Source organism: Schistocerca serialis, chromosome 4 (genome assembly GCF_023864345.2).
Source record: "Schistocerca serialis cubense isolate TAMUIC-IGC-003099 chromosome 4, iqSchSeri2.2, whole genome shotgun sequence".
Taxonomy (NCBI): domain Eukaryota; kingdom Metazoa; phylum Arthropoda; class Insecta; order Orthoptera; family Acrididae; genus Schistocerca; species Schistocerca serialis.
In genome coordinates, this window is record NC_064641.1 from 361,153,222 (window position 1) to 361,177,084 (window position 23,863).

The following is a 23,863-nucleotide window of genomic DNA, read 5'->3' on the forward strand; positions in this document are numbered from 1 at the left end:
CCCCTCGACGATCACCAGTGGTGTACGGCCAGTGTAGGAGATCGCTCCCCACACCATGATGCCGGGTGTTGGCCCTGTGTGCCTCGGTCGTATGCAGTCCTGATTGTGGCGCTCACCTGCACAGCGCCAAACATGCATACGACCATCACTGGCACCAAGGCAGAAGCGACTCTCATCGCTGAAGACGACACGTCTCCATTCGTCCCTCCATTCACGCCTGTCACGACACCACTGGAGGCGGGCTGCACGATGTTGGGGCGTGAGCGGAAGATGGCCTAACGGTGTGCGGGACCGTAGCCCAGCTTCATGGAGACGGTTGCGAATGGTCCTCGCCGATACCCCAGGAGCAACAGTGTCCCTAATTTGCTGGGAAGTGGCGGTGCAGTCCCCTACGGCACTGCGTAGGATCCTATGGTCGTGGCGTGCATCCGTGCGTCGCTGCGGTCCGGTCCCAGGTCGACGGGCACGTGCACCTTCCGCCGACCACTGGCAACAACATCGATGTACTGTGGAGACCTCACGCCCGACGCGTTGAGCAATTCGGCGGTACGTCCACCCGGCCTCCCGCATGCCCACTATACGCCCTCGCTCAAAGTCTGTCAACTGCACATACGGTTCACGTCCACGCTGTCGCGGCATGCTACCAGTGTTAAAGACTGCGATGGAGCTCCGTATGCCACGGCAAACTGGCTGACACTGACGGCGGCGGTGCACAAATGCTGCGCAGCTAGCGCCATTCGACGGCCAACACCGTGGTTCCTGGTGTGTCCGCTGTGCCGTGCGTGTGATCATTGCTTGCACAGCCCTCTCGCAGTGTCCGGAGCAAGTATGGTGGGTCTGACACACCGGTGTCAATGTGTTCTTTTTTCCATTTCCAGGAGTGTATGTCATTCTCTATCTTGCATTCATAAATATGCCTGACACCTGAAAAGGCAACTTTAACGTATTTAATAACTATTAATTACATTAGTAATAAGAATTTTACTGTCAAATATATAGAACAGCATTTCAGTGCCTCATATTATCTTACATTATTTACATTTTTATTTCTCATAATCTCTCTATGTTAATTTAAATCTGCAATGGAATCTACTTTCTTTCTTATCCACTTTCTAGCAATAGCTATTAAGTAATAATAATAATAATAGCTTTGTTCAACATCAAATTACACAAGGGTATGTATATGATTTTCCAATATATATATTCGATTGATATCCACTGACGAATTGAGAAAGATGGCTCTTGTATAATTTTATCTTGAACAAAGCTGTTATTATTATTTAATTATTGTTATTTAATAGCTATTGCTGTATATATTTCCAACAAACTGTGATGTGACAAGACAGGTTTACAAATAATTTTCTTACAGATGAGGCTTGATTTGGAGGTACATTACACTGTGGCAACTAAGATTATTTTACAGTAGTTATTTAAGAAATGGCTGAAACAAAAACTGGATTACTGTTTGTTTATGTAATAAAACTAAACATATATAATGATGTGTATACAAAATTTTTTTCTATTCTGTACAAAACAAAGATGCTCATATAATGAGTAGTGTGGATTGCAATCAGTATTATTTTTAGTGGGGCTTTAAATTTTGCAGTGAGGAGTGATGTGACTGAAGTCAGTAGTATACTGGCAATTTTCAGTCCTGGATGTAGTGGCTTTCTTTGATGTTTGCAGTTATATGGCTTTTGAGATGAAATTAATGTTTTTTGCTAGATTGTGTTTGTGTAATTTAGAGTTTACTTTTGTTTAAGCATTGGGGCTAACATACTTGATTTTAAAATATAGTTTTTTATAACAGTTAATTTCTAAGCTTAAGGAAATAGATAATGGCACAAGTCTCCAGATTTTGAACCAAAAATTATTCTTAGAGTCTTCATCTTTAATTTTAAAGGGCTCTAAGGTTTGCTTTTGTTAGCAGAGTAACTTGCTGGTGATATCTGATTGGAACTATAAATTTTATTTAATACATAAACAAATTAAACACAGTTTCACAAACTCTTGTGCAATTCAATCCACAGACTAAAGAAAAGAGTGTCTATAGCAACACATAAGATATTTACACAAGCGAAGCACAGATTCTTAATTCTCTCACCATCTCTAGAAACATGACTGCAAAAACTCTGTTTTCAGTCCAAGATCTTGTAGCAGCAGATGATGGCAAGGCTTTTGGCATAGGTTTTGTTGTCATATTTGCCAAATATCTCCAAAGATATGTGCACTACTGTGACTTGGGCTGAGACTATTTTTTTCTCTTACGAAGTTGTGTCTGTATGTTTGGCTCGACTCTTCTAGCCACTAGCTTTAGACAAATCAGTTGCTGCTTTGTTGTCATATAATAGTTTGATAGGATCCTTCTTCAGGTTTGGAGATATTTCACTGACCTATCCTTTGAAGCCATAGAGCCTCCTGACATGTTGAGGTCAGGGCCATATTTTCTGTCTCAATTGTGGATAAGGCTACAGATGGCCATTTCTTCCTCTGACAGGATGTTATTACTTCTTGAGATTTAAAGAGATGTTTAGTTGTTGACTTCCTGTCTTTGGAATTTCCAGCCCAGTCTGCATCACAGTAATCTATTATGTGGCAGTCGTCTGTTTTAGAAAACAGTAGCTTCATCTCCTGATACCTTTGAGATATCTAAAGATCCTTCTGATCGGTTGCCTGTGTGATATGCCTGGATTGTTTCAAAAATGGCTCACAATTTCTATTAAATAAACTGGGTGTGATCATGTTCTTAATTGAGTACACATTAAACTTCCTCTTCTTCACAACAGGGTATATTTTTCATAGCTTCTTGCTCTTGTTCTGGTTTGGGTTGACATCATTAAGTGAGAATGAGATTATTGTCCAGTGGCATAGATATCAGGTTACATACCTTCATATTACATATGTTGAAAATTTTCTCCACATGGTGTGTCCGGTCTGTCCATAAATAACCTTAATCATTTCTAGCAATTTGGATATCTAAATGGTTTGTAGCTCCACCAAGATTTTTCAGCTTGGATTTTTCTTAAACTGTTTTTGAAAACTTCTTTCTCTGATGACCTGTTACTAAAAACTAGCATATCATCTACATAAACAGTGAGTATTAGAATGTTTGAACATTTATTTCTGTAATTGACACAAGGGTCAGCTTTATTCTATGTACTGCCTTGTTTAGTTCTTTAATACCAGTATCCTACAGTAACAGGATGCACTTCTAAAACTTCCACATAAATCCCATCATGTAAGTTATCTTGTAAGACCAAGTGAGGTGGCGCAATGGTTAGCACACTGGACTTTCATTCAGGAGGATGATAGTTCAAACCCTCATCCAGCCCACCTGATTTAGATTTTCTGTGATTTCCCTAAACTGCTTCAGGTAAGTGCCAGGATGGTTCCTTTGAAAGGGCATGGCTGACTTTCTTACTCAACCTGCCATAATCCAGTGGGACCTTGCTGTTTGGTCTCCTCCCCCAAATCAATCAACCACCATGAAAGAAAGCCATGACGACATCTAGTGTCAAAATTGTTATCAGCAGCCACAGCAAATAAATATCTTATTAATGGGAAGTCCAGATAATTGTAAATAAATATCTTAATAAGTTATAACTGGTGCATCATAATCCAGACCTTGCTTCTAAGCACAACCTTTCACTGTTAGCCATGTTTTATGGCATACAGTGTGGTTTTTTAAATCTTTCTTTGTTTTGACACTGAATCCAAAATCCAAATTTACTGATTTCTTATCCATAAAAACAACAGACTAGTATGTGTGGTCCTATGTGGAAGTTTTTAATTCATCTTGTATTACATTCTGTGAGTTGGTTTTTTTTTTTTTTTTTTTTTTTTTTTTTTTTTTTTTTTTTTTTTTTTTTTTTTTTTGCCCCCAGTGACAAAATATTGGTGTTGGTTGACTGTTTAGGCTGATAAGTTATAAAGTCATGCAGCTTCATTGGCTTTGAAATTCATGATGACTTTTGTATTGACTCAAACTGCTATGGATGCTCAGTATCATTATTTGCATTGCTTAGACTTGATTCCTCATTGCAACTAGTGTTCCTTGAAGTACTGTGTATTGTGATAGTCTCCGATTGAGGTTCAGTTTCTTCTACTTCAATTGTTATTTCATTTTTATTCTTTTCTGTCAGTGGGAGAAACAACTGACTTGGTTCCTGTGACTTTGTGTCTTCTTTATACTGTGTAAAAGTATCCTCATCAAAAATAACTTCCCTAATTTTTATGATTCTCTGGTTAGGCTCAAAAAGCATGTATGCTTTTGATTTTTTATAGTACTGCACCAAGACACATTAAATAATTTTTTGTCTCCTTTTTGTCAGTTGGCATTCAGAATGTGGATATAGGCACTTGTTCCAAATATTTTGAGGTGGTGAAGATCTGGCTACTTTTTTGTCCAAGCTTCTTCTGGAGTCTTCCATTTCTATGCCCTAGTTGGAAATCTGTTAATTAAGTACAATGCATCAGGTTATCATTCACATATTCAGTGCCATTATCTGTATGTAGAGTGTAGATCCTTTTCCCAGTTTGCCTTTCAAGTAGATTTTTAAGTATTGGATCAGCTATTATATTTGATTTTTATTTCTGAGAGTATATAAAAATACTTTCCTGGAATGGACATCAGTCAAAGTAATAAAGTATTTGGCTCCCTTATTTGATATGTTTTGTATTGGCCCATTGTGATTTGAGTGAACTAGCTTGAAAATTTCTATGACTCTTGAGCCAGATTTTGAAAAAGGATGTCTTGTATGTTTGTCCCTAAAGAAAATTGTGCATGGAGTATTAATTGCCCCCTCAAATGAAATTCCACTAGCCAAGCCTTTGCAAAGAGCATGTATAACTTCATAATGCAGTTGGCATAGTCTTTTATGCCACAAGTCTCCGCTAGTTAACTGTAATATGCTTTTGCTTCAACAATTTGATCACATGGTTGGGCTAGCTTGTATACACCATTTTTTAATGAAACACTGGCAACCACATTGTGCTTAATTGAGACACATACAGAATATCCTCCACTTAACTCTGCCTATCTTGTTGCCCATGAGAACATCTGCAAATGAAGACATTATGCCTTTTGCATGTTAATTATCATTATTTGCTATTGTAACATGTGAGCCAATCACTGTTTTACCATTATTTTCATCACACGGATATTCAGACATGTTCTCTGATGCATCTGAGTCTACACCATATTCTGTCCAGCCATCCTTATCTACAGCTATGTGTGAAAAGAACATCTCATATCTCACTTTCTTGGCTGAAGTTTTTCCATCACTTATGCTCTTGCTGCTATAATTTTTTGCCAGAGGCCCAAATATGTTATAACACATGTGACCTTTTTTGAATGTAACATCATTCTTCTTATTGTTAACTTTGCAGAGCAGTGTTGTGTGTTGATGGTTTATTACAGATATCATCATTTATCTCTTACAGTAATTTATTTTTTATGCAGTCACCAGTGATTGGCAAGATTTAATTTTCTGAACTTTTAATCATATGTTTATATTTGTTTGTTAGTTGTCCATATAGAATACATGCAATCCATTCTAAATTAACTTCAAAGCTCAAGCCATTTCATTTTTGTGATTTGGAAATTATCTTTGATATGTATTCTGTGATTGATGAACAATTTTATAGTCTGTTTGTCAGCAGAGTCTTTAGTAAACCTATTTGTCAGAAGAGGCCAGGGTCTTTTTAGACATGCTTTAACTTGTCTCATGCTTCTTTAGATGTAGACATATTTTGCAAATGAACGTATATTGATGGATGGACAGAGAGAATAATTTTTGCTGTTACTGTGCAAATCTTAGTTACATTGATGATTTTGCCATTTATGCAATCCCACAATTGTTTGTGTTCTAGATAATTTCACATAGTGAACTGCCACATACTGTAGCTTTCTCTTCCCACCAGTTTCTTAATTGGAGGCAGTGAACTGGTATTTAAAGAAACCATTGTTTTAGGTATTATGTGGTTCCAAATTCCTGTGTATTAATGCTAATTTCTGCTAGTTAATAATCGACATCTACATCTACATTTATACTCTGCAAGCCACCCAACGGTGTGTGGCAGAGGGCACTTTATGTGCCACTGTCATGACCTCCCTTTTCTGTTCCAGTCGCGTATGGTTCGTGGGAAGAACGACTGTCTGAAAGCCTCCGCGCGCACTCGAATCTCTCTAATTTTACATCCGTGATCTCCTTGGGAGGTATAAGTAGGGGGAAGCAGTCCCCCCACTCCCGGGACTGGAACAACTCCCCACCCTCTCCCCCAAAAACCCACATCCCCCCGTCCCTCCCTCTCCCTCTCTTGCCTTGGGGGGAGGGAGGGACGGGTGTGCACTCGCGCACACACGCACGTCCATCCGCATATGCGCGGATGCGGACAGACATATTTAGAGACTCTTTGTCTTTAAATATGTCTGCTTGTGTCTGTATATGTGTGGATGGATATGTGTGTGTGTGTGAGTGTATACCCGTCCTTTTTTCCCCTAAGGTAAGTCTTTCCGCTCTCGGGATTGGAATGACTCCTTACCCTCTCCCTTAAAACCCACATCCTTTCGTCTTTCCCTCTCCTTCCCTCTTTCCTGATGAGGCAACAGTTTGTTGCGAAAGCTTGAATTTTGTGTGTATGTTTGTGTTTGTTTGTGTGTCTATCGACCTGCCAGCGCTTTCGTTTGGTAAGTCACATCATCTTTGTTTTTAGATGTATAATAGCTTTTTATAGTTAGATAACATTTTATTTGGTGCCTATGTTCCATAATTTCTGTAGAATTGGTATTATACTGACATAGTCAGATGCTTTTTATATATCAAAGAGAATGACTATAACATATTCCTTGTTCTCAATAGCAGTTACAACTCCATGAATAAACTATGCAGCAGCTGCCACAGTTGACCTGTTTTTAATCAAACCATTCTGATTTTCAGGGATTACATTACGTTTATTTAAAAATGTGGTGGTCCAATTGAAAATTACTTTTCTATCCTTCGGGACTGTTCTACTCTTTTCTGTTTTCAATCTATCATCTTTCTTGAAGACTGTGGTTGCTTGGGTAGTTTTCATTGCATTAGGGAAACTTCCTAATCTTAAATTTCTATTAATGGCAGTGAAAAGGGGTCCAGATGTGTTCACAGCATAGGATTTTATGATGTTCATATTTAGCTCATCATATCTTGGAGATTTGGAATTTTGTAATGACTTTGCTATTTTTTTTTTTTTTTTTTAATTATTTTCTGTTGGGGCGAGGTATACCCTGTATCTGTAGGCAGAAGCACCACCCTCTGAGTTATATTTATGGTTAATGAACTTATCATTGATAGATTTATCAAAAGGAGAGGAATATTCATAAAAGATGTTTACAATAGTCCATTGGCATTATGTTTTAGGACAACTGCAACTTAATATGAGGTCACTAATGAAGTTATCCTTTCTAATTCTAACTCAGAAGCGTTTTACAACATTTCAAATGCTGACAGCAATACTGCATCCATTATTTAATGGGTGAGCTACATTTTTGCTTCTTGTTTGAGCTTGTAAGTCCATATAATATCCATAGTATCTACCTAATGCTTCTTTCAGCTTAGCATCCTCACAGTTTTCTAACATTTTACATTGGAACAGAGGTAATATATCTCTTGCCTGTACATCTTCACCATCTATCCGGGTACTTTTCTGCATATTTTGATTATTATTTCTGTTATGATTTCTATTGGGCATGTGATGTCAAAATGGTAAAAGAAGTCATTAGCAAAATTTATTGAATTACAATGTATCTCTCCCATTCAGCACAACATCATGTGATAAAACGTCCAGTGATGCTCTGCATATTTAGCTCAATACATGAATGATGACATCATCCCAGGTGATATTTAATCTAAGAAGAAATATCTTTCTATGTTTCTTAACTACCTAAAATTTAGGCTTATTACTGTGATATCATTTCTAAATTTGACTTTCAGTTCCATGTTTTAGTTTCCCCATAATTTTCCCTTCCTCCCAGCATGGCATATATGTTCATAATGTAAATGTGAGTATTAACATCTGTCCCTGAAATGAGAGTGTGGATGTTCAGTCTTAAGATACTGAACTTCACAGAAAATGAGGAAATGCAATTCCTCACCTGTGCGGCAAACAGAAACATGTAACAGCATGGAGACTTTTCAGCCCCCCCACCCCCCTGCTCTCTCTCTCTCTCTCACTCTCTCACATACACACACACACACACACACACACACACACACACACACACACACACACACACAGGCTCAGGGACAGGCACATACACACACACAACTACATTATCTCTCACATCTGTCTCTGAAGTGACTGTTAATGTATTTATGAATGGTTATTGTGATGGAGGTGATGAAGATTGAGGTGTGGAGTAGCTGGAATGGGCATATCACTTAGGTGAAGGAAGGAATGGTGAAGTCGGTGGAGAATTGAAATAGACATATTGTTTTTAGTGAGACGTGCAAAATCTGTGATCTGTGTGATTTGTGGTAATAATCATTGAACTTAGCATGTGTAGTGAAGGACAGAGAAAAAGAAGAGAAAGGAGATGGGGGTGGAGGGAGGCGAAGGTGGAAGACCTGGCCATATAATCACCCATCATGTGGAACTGTGTAATCTTACCCTCCATCCCATCATCTGTTGATTGTCACTCATTTCCTAATTAATTTCTTTTAATAATTTTCAAGAGAAGTAAGATTTACAAGTAACTTTTTACTTATCTTCTTTTCTCTTAGTTGGCTCCAGTTCATCACATCTAGGGGTTGAGTCTTCAGGCTGAAATTTTTGACATTGTAGGTTCCAAATGAGATGATAATGTTTAAGTAAGCCTGCTCTGTAATTTCCATGTCTGCAATGTTTATTGTGTCACATTTTTCTATATCACACCATTTTTCTGATTTCCACTTCATTTTCAAAAATTGTGTTGTTATCGCCAAAAATAAAAACATATCTGATCACATCACTACTAACTCATTCTGTGGTACTAACATTACTCCACAGAGTTTACCCAATAAAGAGAGTTTAGAAAATTTTCTTGACAAAAGAAGAGTCTTGACCAAGTTGTATCACTATTTTGTAAAGGAGTCCCTAAATAAATTTAATAATTGGCATCAGATTGTGTTATTAATAATAGAAATTTTAAGTATGCTTTTAACTTCAAATGTTTCTAAAAGAAAAATAATTTCAACTGTACATACAGGGTTAATACATATTAATTGTAAAAAACTAATAAAGTAATTTCTTTTTATAAATTTTAGCCTGAAAGATAAAAATCATATGAAATTCCTTCAGGGAAACAACTGAGATAATATTAACCTATATGAGATTTGAAATTATTTTTAGTATCGATTACTTCTTTTGAATGATGGTAATAATAGTGGATGGTGTCCCTTTACAATGTCCCCCTCACAAAATTTGGAAACAGTGTGTTTACAATATTTTGTGAGAGACTATAAGGTTTACAAAATGATGTACAAAATGATTCCAAAAGATAGAATACAGATGTATAGAAGTATCTGATTCATAACATATTACAGAATACGCAAGAAAAATATCTACTATATAAGACATAATCTATACATATATCAGGATATGGCATTCAGATTTTCAGCTGTGTGGAACATACTGGAACAAGACAAATAATACAAAGTCAAAACTAAAACATTACAACACTACACTATAGAAATAAATACAGAGACAATGTAAGTAACTATAATTACAAATTGCAACTTTACATCTATAAAATAACGCCTTCAAAAATGTTCAAAAGAGAAGAGAAAAAAATTCAGAGCCTAAACGTACGATGAGTGAGCCGACTTGAAAAACTCACAATGACGGGTAAAGACCAAAAGAATATACTGAACGAGGAGTAGGTATATAGCACAAAATCAATTAACCACATAAACCAGAGTATTTATGGATATGTTGATTCATGAAAGGACAAAATAGTGAAAAAATATTAGGGCCTAAGGTTACGATGTGGAGACCAACCCATGAATCCAAACCACACCAGGTACAAACCAGCAAAAAATGTTGCAACACAACAAAATGAATAAAGCTCATAATCATATCATTAAGTTCAACAATTTGCAAAGAGCAATTGTAAGAAGCATCTAGTCCCAATCAATGGTTGTAAGCTCTCCTTGAGGACACACACACACACACACACACACACACACACACACACACAGACAGTCACAATGAGCAGGGTACTCAAAATAGATTTAAGGATTAGTCTGTCCACAACTAAAGTTCCAATCAGATACAACATTGCAGTATTCAGGATAAATACAGGCAAACAGAGTCATAATTAGCTTTGAATGATGATATAGTCCAGTAGCTTGAGAATCAAAATCAGTGTATGAAAGCAGACATATATACATCTTGTTATATTGTCTAGACTAGTAAATCTCTTCCACAGTATTTGCTAATTGTCCATAAAAAATAACCTACATACATAAAGACCTAGTAGTTTCATTTACAATTGATAAAAAATACATACCAATTTAAAGTTACATAATGGATTGGAAAGTCAATCCCACTACTTGAAAAAAACCTGCATTTATGTGGATTAACACTATCTTTGGCAGTCTTGGCTAACAATTTACAAAACTCAGACACAACACTGATGTAGTGAACAGATGGTTGAGTTCATTACTCAGCACCTATGAGCTCTTGTAAGTCAACTGGTCAGACAGGGTACAACCATACAGAAGTGTGGGAAGTGGATCTGCCCACATCCTTCAGTTTCCTCCCAAGAGTTCTCATCACACATTTCAATGGATAGATAACTTCCTACCTAGCATTAACTACAAATCCTGAAACATTGGTTTGTGTACAAAATATGTTTTTTCAATACCTTCTTCACATCACATGTCAAATGCTCTCCCTGTTTATATTCCAAAAGCAATTATGTTTAATTTGCATCAGATAAAATTATAAAGTGTTCACATATGAAACATTAATAAACAAAATTAAATGCATTACAAAAAAAGGGCTAACAAAGTGATACACACAGATATACTAAGGTACTATTCCTAATTTTTGCACTACAAATTATGAAAATTTTTCCATTCCAAAATTGTAAAAGGATCTACTCATTTAGTCTCATTTAGTCTCAAATTCTAAATCACAAAACATAATTATATAGTGTATCATAGATTTTAACTCAGTCAATAGATAAGACAAAAATTTAGAAATCACATCATCTTACATACTACATTCATGACAAACAAAACACAATTATATAGTTGTATCATCCCGCAAATAGATTTTATCTCAGTCAATAGATAAGACAAAAGTTAAGAAATCACATCATCTTACATATTAAATTCATGACAAACAAAACACAATTATTCAGTCATATCAATCTACAAATAGATTTAATCTGTCAATAGATAAGACAAAATTTCAGAAATCATGTCTTACATGCTACATTCATGACAAACAAAATACACTTATACAGTCTTATGAATCTACAAACGTAGTGTACATTTTCTTCTAGAGTAGAGGTCATTATGCATCCATGTTCAAAGGTCTTGTCTTCTATACTAAACACTAAAAGTGGCTGAGATTTTACCAATTTGCTTTGCTTACCTGTACCTCCTCTTATCTTTACACCTACAATGGGTATTTCCAAAAAATTGTTACTGTACTTATACCACAAATTGGGCTACCTATATCAATCAAAAAGTTCCCTTCTCACTGGTCAGTCTTAATCTTAATGTAAGGACACCCAAAATCTGACTCATAATTTCTGTTATTCGACACTTCATATCATCTTTGCAGGGTTTTATCAACTTTACTGGTATCATAGCATTACGTTGGTTACTCATGTTGTCAGGTTAATATTGAACACAATGAATGCATCCCATAGTGCAACTAACATCACTAATTACAGAAGGAACACAAAATATATTACTGTCAAAATTACACTTTCTACTTCGATCATCTTTCACTTCATTCCACGAATCTGGATAAACATTTTGACTAACCACAGCTAAATTACTCCAGAATGCACACTTATCTATGTTGTCGGCAATCTGGTCCCACACAAACTTCAAACAGCTTTTGCTTTTATTCTCTAGGCTTAAAGGTAAATCACCTTTACTGTTTGGATCATTACTCTGCATGACATTAATGAAAAACTGATTTGACTGGACTGGTATTTCATGACTCTCACTTAGATCATCACATACACACCTACGTTAGTTGTATTCACAAATAACTCTGAAACTTCGTTATTCTTGAACTCCACAAAAACCTGATACTCATCATCATCATTATCATCATCACAATACTCTTCCATAATTGCTTCATCAATAGCATAATTAACAACACAAATCTCATCTCCATCAAAGTCACATACCTCACCTACATTCGTTAGCAATAACCTACCAGTCTCAGACTTACCAACTGCAGTCATGCAGTCATTTCTCAGTTCTCATTCACATCTAAATAAAAAATACCACCTAACTCAGATCCATTAATACTGGAATGGAGTAGATGGTGGTAGGAGAATGTATGGGACAGGTCTTGCATCTAGGTCTATTATAGGGGTATGAGTCATGAGGTAAGGGATTGGGAGCAGGAGTTGTGTAACGATGGACGAGTATATTGTGTACATTTGGTGGATGGCGGAATACTATGGTAGGAGGGGTGGGAAGGATAGTTGGTAGGACATTTCTCATTTCTGGGCATGACAAGAGGTTGGCGAATCCCTTGCGGAGAATGTAATTCTGTTGCTCCAGTCCCGGATGGTACGGAGTTACAAGGGGAATGCTCCTCTGTGGCCGGACTGTGGTACTTTGGGAGGTGGTGGGAGACCAGAAAGATAAGGCACGGGAGATTTGTTTTTGTACAAGGATGGGAGGATAATTACAGTCAGTGAAGGCTTCAGTCATACCCTTGGTATATTTAGAGAGGGACTACTCATCACTGCAGATGCGACAACCATGGGTGGCTAAGCTGTATGGAAGGGACTTCTTGGTATGAAACGGGTGGCAGCTGTCGAAGTGGAGGTATTGCTGGTGGTTAGTAGGTTTGATATGGATGGAGGTACTGATGTAGCCATCTCTGAGGCGGAGTTCAACATCTAGGAAGGTGGCTTGTTGGGTTGAGTAGGACCAGGTGAAGCAAATGGGGGAGTTGTTGAGGTTCTGGAGGAATGTGAATAAGGTGTCTTCACCTTCAATCCAGATCGCAAAGATGTCATCAATGAATTTGAACCAGGTGATGGGTTTAGGATTTTGGGTTTTTAGGACGGATTCCTCTAGATGAATAGGTTAGCATTGGATGGTGCCATGTGGGTGTCCATAGCCGTACCACAGATTTGTTTGTAGGTAATGCCTTTAAAGGAGAAGTAATTGTGGGTGAGGATATAGTTGGACATGGAGACTAGGAAGGAGGTTGTTAAACTTAACAGCTACTCACTTGAATGCCACCGTCTAATTAACTTTTCACATATATAGCCACCATCAAACTGTTGCTAACTTCAAATTGCCTATTTGATGGCTGAATATGATATGAAACAACTTTGGTCACAGCATCACTACCTGCTCTATTTTGATCTTGCATCCCTTTCTTCCTTTTCCAAAAATTTTCTGATCCTCTGAAATGCCCACATGCATATTTCCCCTACAGCACATTCACTGTTCTCACAAAATCCTAGCCAAAACCTCTGCTACTTCCCTTCCCACTCAATCTGATTCTTCTCTTGTTTTGACAAGATACATTATATTCCTCCCCCATCCCCCTCCCCTTGACCACCATCCTACTTGCATCACAACATTTGAAAAACTCTCTCACACATTCTTATTGTCTGGGGAACATGGTATAAGAAGCAGTTGTCATTGTCATATCAGTAGCTAAAGCTGCATAAAGAAGTACTCTATGATAACTACAACAGTGATTTGTTATTTTCAGAATTCTAAATTTTCTTCTAGTCAATGGCTATTACATAATTTTTTAATGTGTTACAGGTGTGCTGAATTAGAAAATCAGCTCAAACAAACATTTACAGTGTCACAGGAACTAAATGCTGCAAAAAAACGGTGTAATGAGCTAGAATCACAACTGAAGGAGTATACTGCTGTTAGTACAGAATTGAATGAATATCGTGAGCGGCTTCAAAAAAATGTTCAGCAACTACAAGACGTACAAAGTTCTTTCACTCAACTACAAAGTGCATTCAAATCTGCTCAGGCAGAAAGTAACATGAGGTGATTTTATTCTGGTCTTGCTGTATTCATTATGTTGAGCATATTTCATGTATTTAGAGTATATTTAAATAATATAATTTTAATTTAAGTTGTGGCATAATATGATTAATTTAGTCTGTGTCTTTACTTACATCGTTACTTTACAAGTAATCGTAAAGTTTGTTTCACATGGTTCCCGTCATCAGAGCACATTCCATGTATTGTTTCTATTCCACAGATAGAAATAAAATGATAAACAAACAGCAAATTCACATCTTTGTAGTTGGAATTAATACAGCCATAGCCATTGGATTTTTAAGGGAGTAAAACATAGATGACTTACAGTTGTTGCAAAAGATTTTTGAAGTACTTTAGATGATTTCTGAAGCACAATCAGTGTATTTCCTTAACCAACAGTGAGTTTATGTTCTCATCACATCATGGCCTGCTTTCATGAAAAGAGGAAAAAACTGGCTCCACCTGAGTTCATTTGAACATATTTAATACATCTGTTAGAGCAATTTGAGATGAACTCCATATATTTAAGAAAAATACATGCATCAATATTACAAGTGTTCTAAATTGTTGTTGTTGTTGTTGTTGTCATCTTCAGTCTGGAGACTTGTTTGGTGCAGCTCTCCATATTACTCTATCATGTGCAAGCTCCTTCATCTCCATGTAACTACTGCACCCTACATCCTTCCGAATCTGCTTAGTGCATTCATCTCTTTATATCCTTCTACAATTTTTACCCTCCACACTGCCCTCCAATACTAACTTTGTGATCCCTCAATGCCTCAGAACATGTCCTACCAACAGATCCCTTCTTCTACTCAAGTAGTGCCACAAATTCCTCTTCTTCCCAATTCTTTTCAGTTCCTCCTCATTAGTTACATGATCTACCTATCTAATCTTCAGTATTCTTCTGCAGCACCACATTTTGAAAGCTTCTATTCTCTTCTTGTCTAAACTGTTCATCATCGATGTTTCACATCCATACATGACTACACTCTTTACAAATACTTTTAGAAAAGGGTTCCTGACACGTAAACCTATACTTGAAGTTAACAGATTTTTCTTCTTCAGAAATGCTTTCCTTGGCATTGCCAATCTACGTTTTATATTTTTTCACTCTATCCCTCAAAATCTTAAATATACTGTGAAATCAGTTTTGTTTTCCTTTGGCAGATATAAGCATATATATTCATTTTTGACATTATACAAATTATTAAAAATTCATTATAGAAACTGTTTTGAAATTATATAATCACTTGTGCTTCGCAAAATGTTTTGGTGATTCAAATTATATTTTATACATAAAAGTTATCACAGTCTGTCCATGTTGACATCTATAAAACTCTTTGCACTATCAAAATATAACATCTTTGTTAACTTTGTGATTTATGGAAAGTTAGTTGGAGGCATGACTGTGTGAAGCATTTGTGAACAGATGTGGGGAGTCAAGTCAGAAACTTTTCTCCATAGTAACTGTAAAAACATATTAATTTAAAATCTGATGGTGTTTGAAATTGTTATATTAAAGAATTGTTCTGATTTTGATCAAAACTGAAACATACCAATATATGACATTTAGGATAAGTATGACAAGAAGTGTTGATGTTGGGTGTAAGTCTACCACAGTTACAGACTTACATTAATTTTGTAAAAATCTTATTTCATGTATCTTGTCATTTAAAAACTTAATTTACCATAGTACTTCATATTTGGTGTTTAGTTTCATTTCCATTTTATCGAGTGAAATAGCGTCCCTTCTCTGGTTGGACTGCTACTAATTGATAGTTAAACAAAAATTATAAACAATTCTCCTTTTGTAATTCTAGAATACTTTTCACAAGAAGGGAAACTAGATTTCATTTATATTTATTTAAAGAACTTATGTACATGTTAAGAACATTTTCCAAATAAATAACTTTCATGATGCAAATGATTTGGTAAAATGCACTGTTTGCAAATAAATTTTGTAAATTTTGGTACTAAAAAAACTAAGAACAAAGCAAAACTATTGTTGCAGTGTGGTAGAAGTGAATTAATGCTTGATATTCTGATAGAAATTTGTGAATGCCAACATTATTTCGATTCTAATACTCAAATTTTCTGTCTGTAATAATGGATGACATCACCTGTAATTATTGAGAAATATATAAGAAGTTGCAAATCAGCCATAAGGGAGCTCATTTCATAACAGTTTTGTGGATAAAACCTGTGCCAGTCATAGAAATAAATATGTAAATATGAAAAGGGAAATTCATGTCAGCTTGATTTCTTGAAATATCTCTTGGCATGCCAAATCATTAGCTACCTTGTGAAGGGCTCAGAAAGTTGCAACAAATTTGGTGGGGCAGATATTTGAATTCTTAATTCTCTTACAGCCACTAATGATTTTTAAAAAAAATAAAAAACTTCAGAGAAATTGAGATTGCAGCCCTTTGACCTGATTTCATTTCAGAGTGAAATATAAAATGTCTGAAGTTAAGACACTATTTCATTCAGGAATATTAATAGATTAATAGTTTATCCAGTCTCATTATTTTGAAAGTGAACCGAATCTTATTATCAACATAATTGTTTCATGAATGTTATAAAATATCAACACTATAAGGGAGGATATTTTGTGATGAAACTCACCAAATCCATGGCCCACAAAGGGAACAAATCACACTTTACAACAGCATATAGTATCATTTCATAATGTGTAGTGGAACATATATCTATAAACTGAGTGCTGCGATGGCTTGAAAGACATTTTCCAATAATAATGTTCTGTTTATTTACCAGTAAAATACTGTAAAAGGGTCTATTATTTTAACTGTTTTTTGGAACATTATGAAACAGAAGCAATGGAAAAACTCTCATTTATAAATAACCTGAATTATCGCTTTTGCCTGCAGAGCACAGCATTGTAAATAAAATCCTTGGCTTTTTAATGTTCTGTGATTTTTAACTCACTTGTGTATTCCATGACTTTACAAATGATTTTTTTCTGTGATAGTAGACTTGACTATGGAAGGATGTATTTTCAAAGGAGGTGTACTTCTATTGTTAAAAAAAGAAATGACAGCTGTCACTGCTGCGAGATATCAGAAAATATTAGTTTTTGTCAGTATATCCTCTCATAAGAAGCTGAATATATACTGTAATAGCTGAGCACTGAGAAGAACGCTTTTATGAAATAATAATTCTTATCTTGAAAGGTAAAATTTTTCTCATTTATGAAGTGAATAAGATGCTCATCTTTCCTCTCCTAGTAATTATGATACAAAGTGCTAGCAAGCAGAAGACAGAATTTTAAATGCTAGGTAGTAGTGTGTGATCCCTGTTTAATAACACGGTCTTTTGGAATGAACAGATTCTCTTTTGTATAAAATGAAAATTTGTGGAATTTGCCCTACTAACACAGACTATCATAATTGTTCTGAATCATATCTATCCGACTTGCTCTTCAATAATAGTGTCAAGAATTTTTCAGAGCTACACTACAATGCAGATATTGGAAAGCTGTTTCTTACACTGGCTGCTAAGATGAACTTTATCCTTGAGTGTACTCAATTGCACTCCAGAGATGCCACAATTTACCATACTTCAAAATTAATTATTTACTGTTTTACAGCAAGGTCATTAGAAGGACAATGAACTCAGACATGGTCTATGACAACAAGAATTTCAAGATGAGTACAATTCTTTAACTTTTGTATATTCCAACACATAACATAAGCAGTGAATTTTCACAATCCTTGTTCCCAAATTCAATTGTGCACATTTCTAAGTGTGTCACTTCAGATAGAAATGCCACAGACAACTAATTTTGCATTTGAGTAATTGTCCATGTGATAATTAGACTATGGGGATGATATGGTTTAGATCTGGGGGCTCGTCTGAGATCCTTTATTGTGAACAAAATATTAATGTTGTGCTATACAGATAATATGATTTATTTTGTAATGAAAGAAACTTCACTGTGAAAAGACATCATAATGTAAAAACTGGATGTAAATTTTAAGGACGATGCTAATTTCAAGACTGACAAGACAAAAAATAATAATTAAAATGGACAATTGGCTTCCAAACAATGTATCACAGCAATAATCAAATTTGGTTTGAATAATTTGTGATTACATTAAAAACCAAGACTATTAATGAAGTGAATCCTGTAGGGAGGGATGGGGCGTGGGGTGTGGGGGATGGGGGCAGGAATATCGGATATGGGGTTATCTCATGTGGATCAAGTTTTACATAGTTTGAAACTGATAAAAAAATCAGACCTTTATGACTTGATAATGTCAGTCTTTGGACAGTTAGGAAAAATGAAATTGGACATAGATTCATTAAAGTCAGAACTGCCAGTCAATATGAACTTAACTATGAACTTAACTATAGATGCCAACAGTGTTCATTTACATTCAACCACGAAAAGTGAAATGAAAAAGTGTAATGAAGAGATCACATGGAATTGATGGCATTTCCAGCAAGATAATAAAAGCTTGTTCCCAAGAAATAAGTGGGATTCTTAGCCACATATGTAATAACTCTCCAAAGCAGGGTATTTTCCCAGATAGACTGAAGTATGCCATTGTTAAACCACTGCATAAAAAGGGGATATGTCTGATGTCAACAACTATGGCCCAATCTCTCTTCTGACTGCCTTATTCAAAATTCTTGAAAAAGTAATGTATTGTAGAGTAGCTTCCCACCTTTGTAAAAATAAAGTTTTTACAAAATGTCAGTTTGTTTTCCAGAAGGGTTTTTCAACGGAAAAGGTATATATACTTTGACTAATGAAATATTAAATGCTCTGAGTAACCGGAAGTCACCCATTGGGATTTTTTGTGATCTATCAAAGGCTTTTGATCGTATAGATTATTGAATACTTTTAGATAAGCTCAAGTACTGTGGTATGAATGGGACAGTGCTCAAATGGTTTAAATCATACCTAACTGGAAGAGTGCAGAAAGTTGAAATAAACACTTCACATAATATGCAAAAAAACTGGTGATATCCCAAACTGGGGAACAATCAAGAATGGGGTGCCACAAGGTTTGGTCATGGGTCCTCTGGTGTTCTTAATATATATTAATGACTTGCCATTCTATGTTCACGAAGATGCAAAGCTGGTACTTTTTGCCGATGATACAAGTATAGCTATCACACCCAACAGACAAGAATTAACTGGTGAAATTGTAAAGAATGTTTTTCAGAAAATCATTACGTGGTTCTCTGCAAATGGGCTCTCATTAAACTTTGACAAAACACAGTATATACAGTTCCACACAGTAAATGGAATGACGCCATTAATAAATATAGTCTTTGATAAGAAATCGGTAGCTAAGGTAGAATATTCAAAATTTCTAGGTGTATGCATTGATAAGGGGTTGAAATGGAAAAACCACATGGAGGATCTGCTGAAATGTTTGAGTTCAGCTACTTATGCTATTAGGGTAATTGCAAATTTTGACGATATACATCTGAGTAAATTAGCTTACCACACCTATTTTCATTCTCTGCTTTTGTATGGCATCATATTCTGGGGTAACTCATCATTGAGTAAAAGAGTGTTCATTGCACAAAAGTGTGTAATCAGAATAATTGCTGGAGCTCATCCAAGATCATCCTGCAGACACTTATTTAAAGAGCTAAAAATCTTCACTGTAGCCTCACAATATATATATTCACTTATGAAATTTGTTATTAACAATGGCTACAACACTAGGAGAAAGGATGATCTTCACTACTCAAGGTTAAATCTAACTTTGGCTCAGAAGGGGGTAAATTATGCTGCCACAAAAGTCTTTGGTCACTTACCTAATAGCATCAAAAGTCTGACAGATAGCCATATGGCATTTAAAAGGAAATTAAAAGAATTTCTTAATGGCAAATTCTTCTACTCATTAGATGAATTTTTGGATATAGTAAGTGGGTAATTTGCCAACCTCCCAAAAAAAAAGAAATTGAGTGTCATGTAATATTTTGTCTCATGTAATATCTTGTATGGACACCATTTATTAACCTGACACATTCCACATCATTACGAAGTGCTGTATTCATGATCTATGGAACAAGTACTGATCTAATCTAAGAAATGAGCTATAAGAAACAAGAACGTCTTTGGGTAGTATGGTAGAAGAGATCAATTCTATTGTGGAAAAGGAACAGATAATTGAGAGAGTTGGTAATACTTTTGGTGTAGATCAAGCAGATGAAGAATCAGCTTTACCATCCATGGAATTACCTGTAATAGAGTTTGGTGAAATTTCATATCATATAATTGAACCAGACAGCAACAGTCTTGTTGTACAGGAAACCTGAGTGTGCAATACTCCATCATCCATGACTTACATGCAATGGACTGTAACAAGAATTCAAACATTATTTACAAATTTAGTAGAAGAAAAATCATTAAAAGCAGAACTGAAATTAAGGCAGAACTGTACATAGAAAATGTTTACAGGATCCAGGATGGAATAATGACAGTATTATGAAAAGGGTAGATTTCTACTCACCTTGTAGTGGAGATGCTAAATCACAGACAGGCGCAGCAGAAAGACTGCAAAGCATGTAAGCTTTCGGCCACAAGCCCTTCTTCCAAATTAGACAACATACACACATACATTGATGCAAGTGCAACTCAAAACACACATGACAACTGTCTCTGACTGCTGAAGCCAGACTGGGAGCTGCAGCATATGATGGGGTTAAGGATGGTAGCAGGGTAGGGGTATGGGTAGGGGAAGGAGACAGTAAAGCATGCTTGTGGGAGCATATAGTGACAAGGTGGGGAGAGGGTAGGGCAACTAGGTGTAGGCGGGAAATTAGACGATGGGTGTGCGGAGGGGGGGGGGGGGGGGGGGGGGAGGAGGAGGAGGGGGGGGAGAAGTAAAAATACTAAGGATGCACCAGTGGAATAGAAGACTGCGTGTGCTGGAGTGGAAATGGGGAAAGTGATAGGTAAGTGAAGGACAGTGACTAACGAAGGCTGAAGTCAGGAGGGATATATATGGGAATGTAGGAAATATTACAAGGAGAGTTCGCATCTGCACAATTCAGAAACACTGCTGTTGGTAGGAAGGATCCAGATGGCACAGGCTGTGAAGCAATCATTGAATTGAAGAACATTGTGTTGGGCAGTGTGCTCAGCAACTGGATGGTACTGATGTTTCCTGGTCTTAATTTGTCAGTGACCATTCATGTGAACAGACAGCTTGTTGGTTGCCATGCCCATGTAGAATGCAGCACAGTGGTTGTGGATTTGTGGCTTAGTTTGTAAATCACATGACAAGTTTCACAGGTAGCCCTGCCTTTGATGGGATTGGTGATGCTTGTGACTGGACTGGAGTAGATGGTGGTGGGAGGATGTATGTGACAGACCAGGCATCTAGGTCTATTACAGGGATATTAGCCATGAGGCAAGGGGGATATTTCGACAGGGTCTGCTCCTCACTACCGATGCAACAGCCACAGATTGCTAGGCTCTATTGAAGGGTCTTGTTTGTATGGAATGGGTCACTGCTATCGAACTAGAGGTATTGCAGGTGGTTGGTAAGCTTGATATGGAGGAGGTGCTGATGTAGATATTTTTGAGGTGTCCGTCAACATTGAGGAAGGAGGCTTGTTGAGTTGAGGAGGACCAACTGAAGTGAATGGTAGAAAGGGTGTTGTCATTCTGGGGGAATGTGGCTAGGGTGTTCTCACCATCAATCCAGACAACGGTGATGTCAAGAATGAATATGAACTAGATGCGGGTTTGGGGTTCTGGGTGGTTAGGAAGGATTCCTCTGTATGACCCATCAATACATTGTCATAGGATGGTGCCATACAGATACACAGTTCTGTACTCCAGATGTGTTTGTAGGTGATGCCTTCAAAGGAGAAGTAATTGTGGTTGATCATGGTGACTAGGAAAAGGGTTGTAGATTTGGAACCCATCAGGCACTGGGAAATGTAAGGTTCAATAGTAGTAATACCATGGGCATTAGGAGGTTGGTGTACAGGGAGGCAGCATAAAAAATGATGAGTTGGGCATCATGTGGTAAAGGAACAGGAACTGAGGAAAGTCAGTGGAGGATATGTTTGGTATTTTTTATATAGGAGGGTAGGTTGTAGTAATAGGCTGAAGGTGTTGGTCTATGAGGGCAGAAATTTTCTCATCAGGGGCACAGCAACCAGCCACAATGGGACATCCTGGGTTGTTGGGTTAATGGACATTAGGAGGCATGTAGAAGTTCGAAGTAGGGGGACTTGAAGGGGTGAGCAGAGAGATAGATTCCTGGGAGAGGGCACCATGTGGTAAAGGAACAGGAACTGAGGAAAGTCAGTGGAGGATATGTTGGTATTTTTTATATAGGAGGGTAGGTTGTAGTAATACGCTGAAGGTGTTGGTCTATGAGGGCAGAAATTTTCTCATCAGGGGCACAGCAACCAGCCACAATGGGGCATCCTGGGTTGTTGGGTTAATGGACATTAGGAGGCATGTAGAAGTTCTAAGTGGGGGAACTTGAAGGGGTGAGGAGAGAGATAGATTCCTGGGAGAGGCTCTAGGATGGACCAAAGGTTTTGACAATAGACTGGAGATCCAGAAGGATTTCTGGAATGGGGTTACTTTGGTAGGGTTTGTATGTGGACAAATCTGGCAGTCTTTCCTTGACACAATACCTTTGCCAGCAAGTAGGGTTATAATGTCAGCATCATACTTTAGGTGGCAGATAGCGGTTCATTCTGCAGTTGTAAGGTTAGCTTGCATGTTGAGGGATTTTGGGAATGCTGGTGAGGTGAGGTTTGAGGTTAAGAAATTCTGGAAAGTTAACAGTTGCTGATTACGGAGCCATGGTGTGAATCATGGAGAGATGGAGGAGTAAACTTAGGCAGCATTCAAGCTAGGTCTTTGGTTGAAGGTGACTGGCAAGATTGGTGCTAAAATATGTGCTTCTACTGTGAGGACTGGGAGAAGGAGACAAAGTGATTAACAAGTCCAGCATGATTCAATTTGGGTGTGGGGAAAATGGCGAGGCTTTGGAAGGGACTTACTGAATTACTGTATGCAGAACCTAAATGGAACCAAAGGACAGTCAAGAATGTTTCCTCCAAAAGTCTTGGTTCCACAAAATTATCAATCTTTCCAGAGATATTACATTTTGCCCCACTTCAAAATTCAATTATAATGATGAACTGGTTAAAGACATCCTCTCCTTCTTCCAGTCCCTACAATAGAAACACTTTTTGCCACCAACCTTACCAATCAGACTCAACAAAAGATCAAGTTTGAAAACTGACTGTCTAAGTTCACTCCCCCATCCAAATGTGATCCATCCCAAGTGCCCTGTTAACTTTGATTTTGAATTGTGAGTATTTCCTGGTAGCAGGACTCTGCCAATTGTCGGATTTGTTCACCAACAAACCCTGCCACAGTGACCCCATTCCAGAAATCCAGCAGGATCTCCAGTCTCACCTCAGAACTTTAGGTCCATCCCAGAACCTCTCCCTGGAGTTTATCAGTCTCCACACCCCTACCACTCTCCACACTCCTACCGTACACATGCTTGCTAAATCCCATTAACCCAACAACACAGGACACCTCATTGTGGCTGGTTACAGTGCCCCCACTTAGAGAATCTCTGGTCTCATAGACCAAC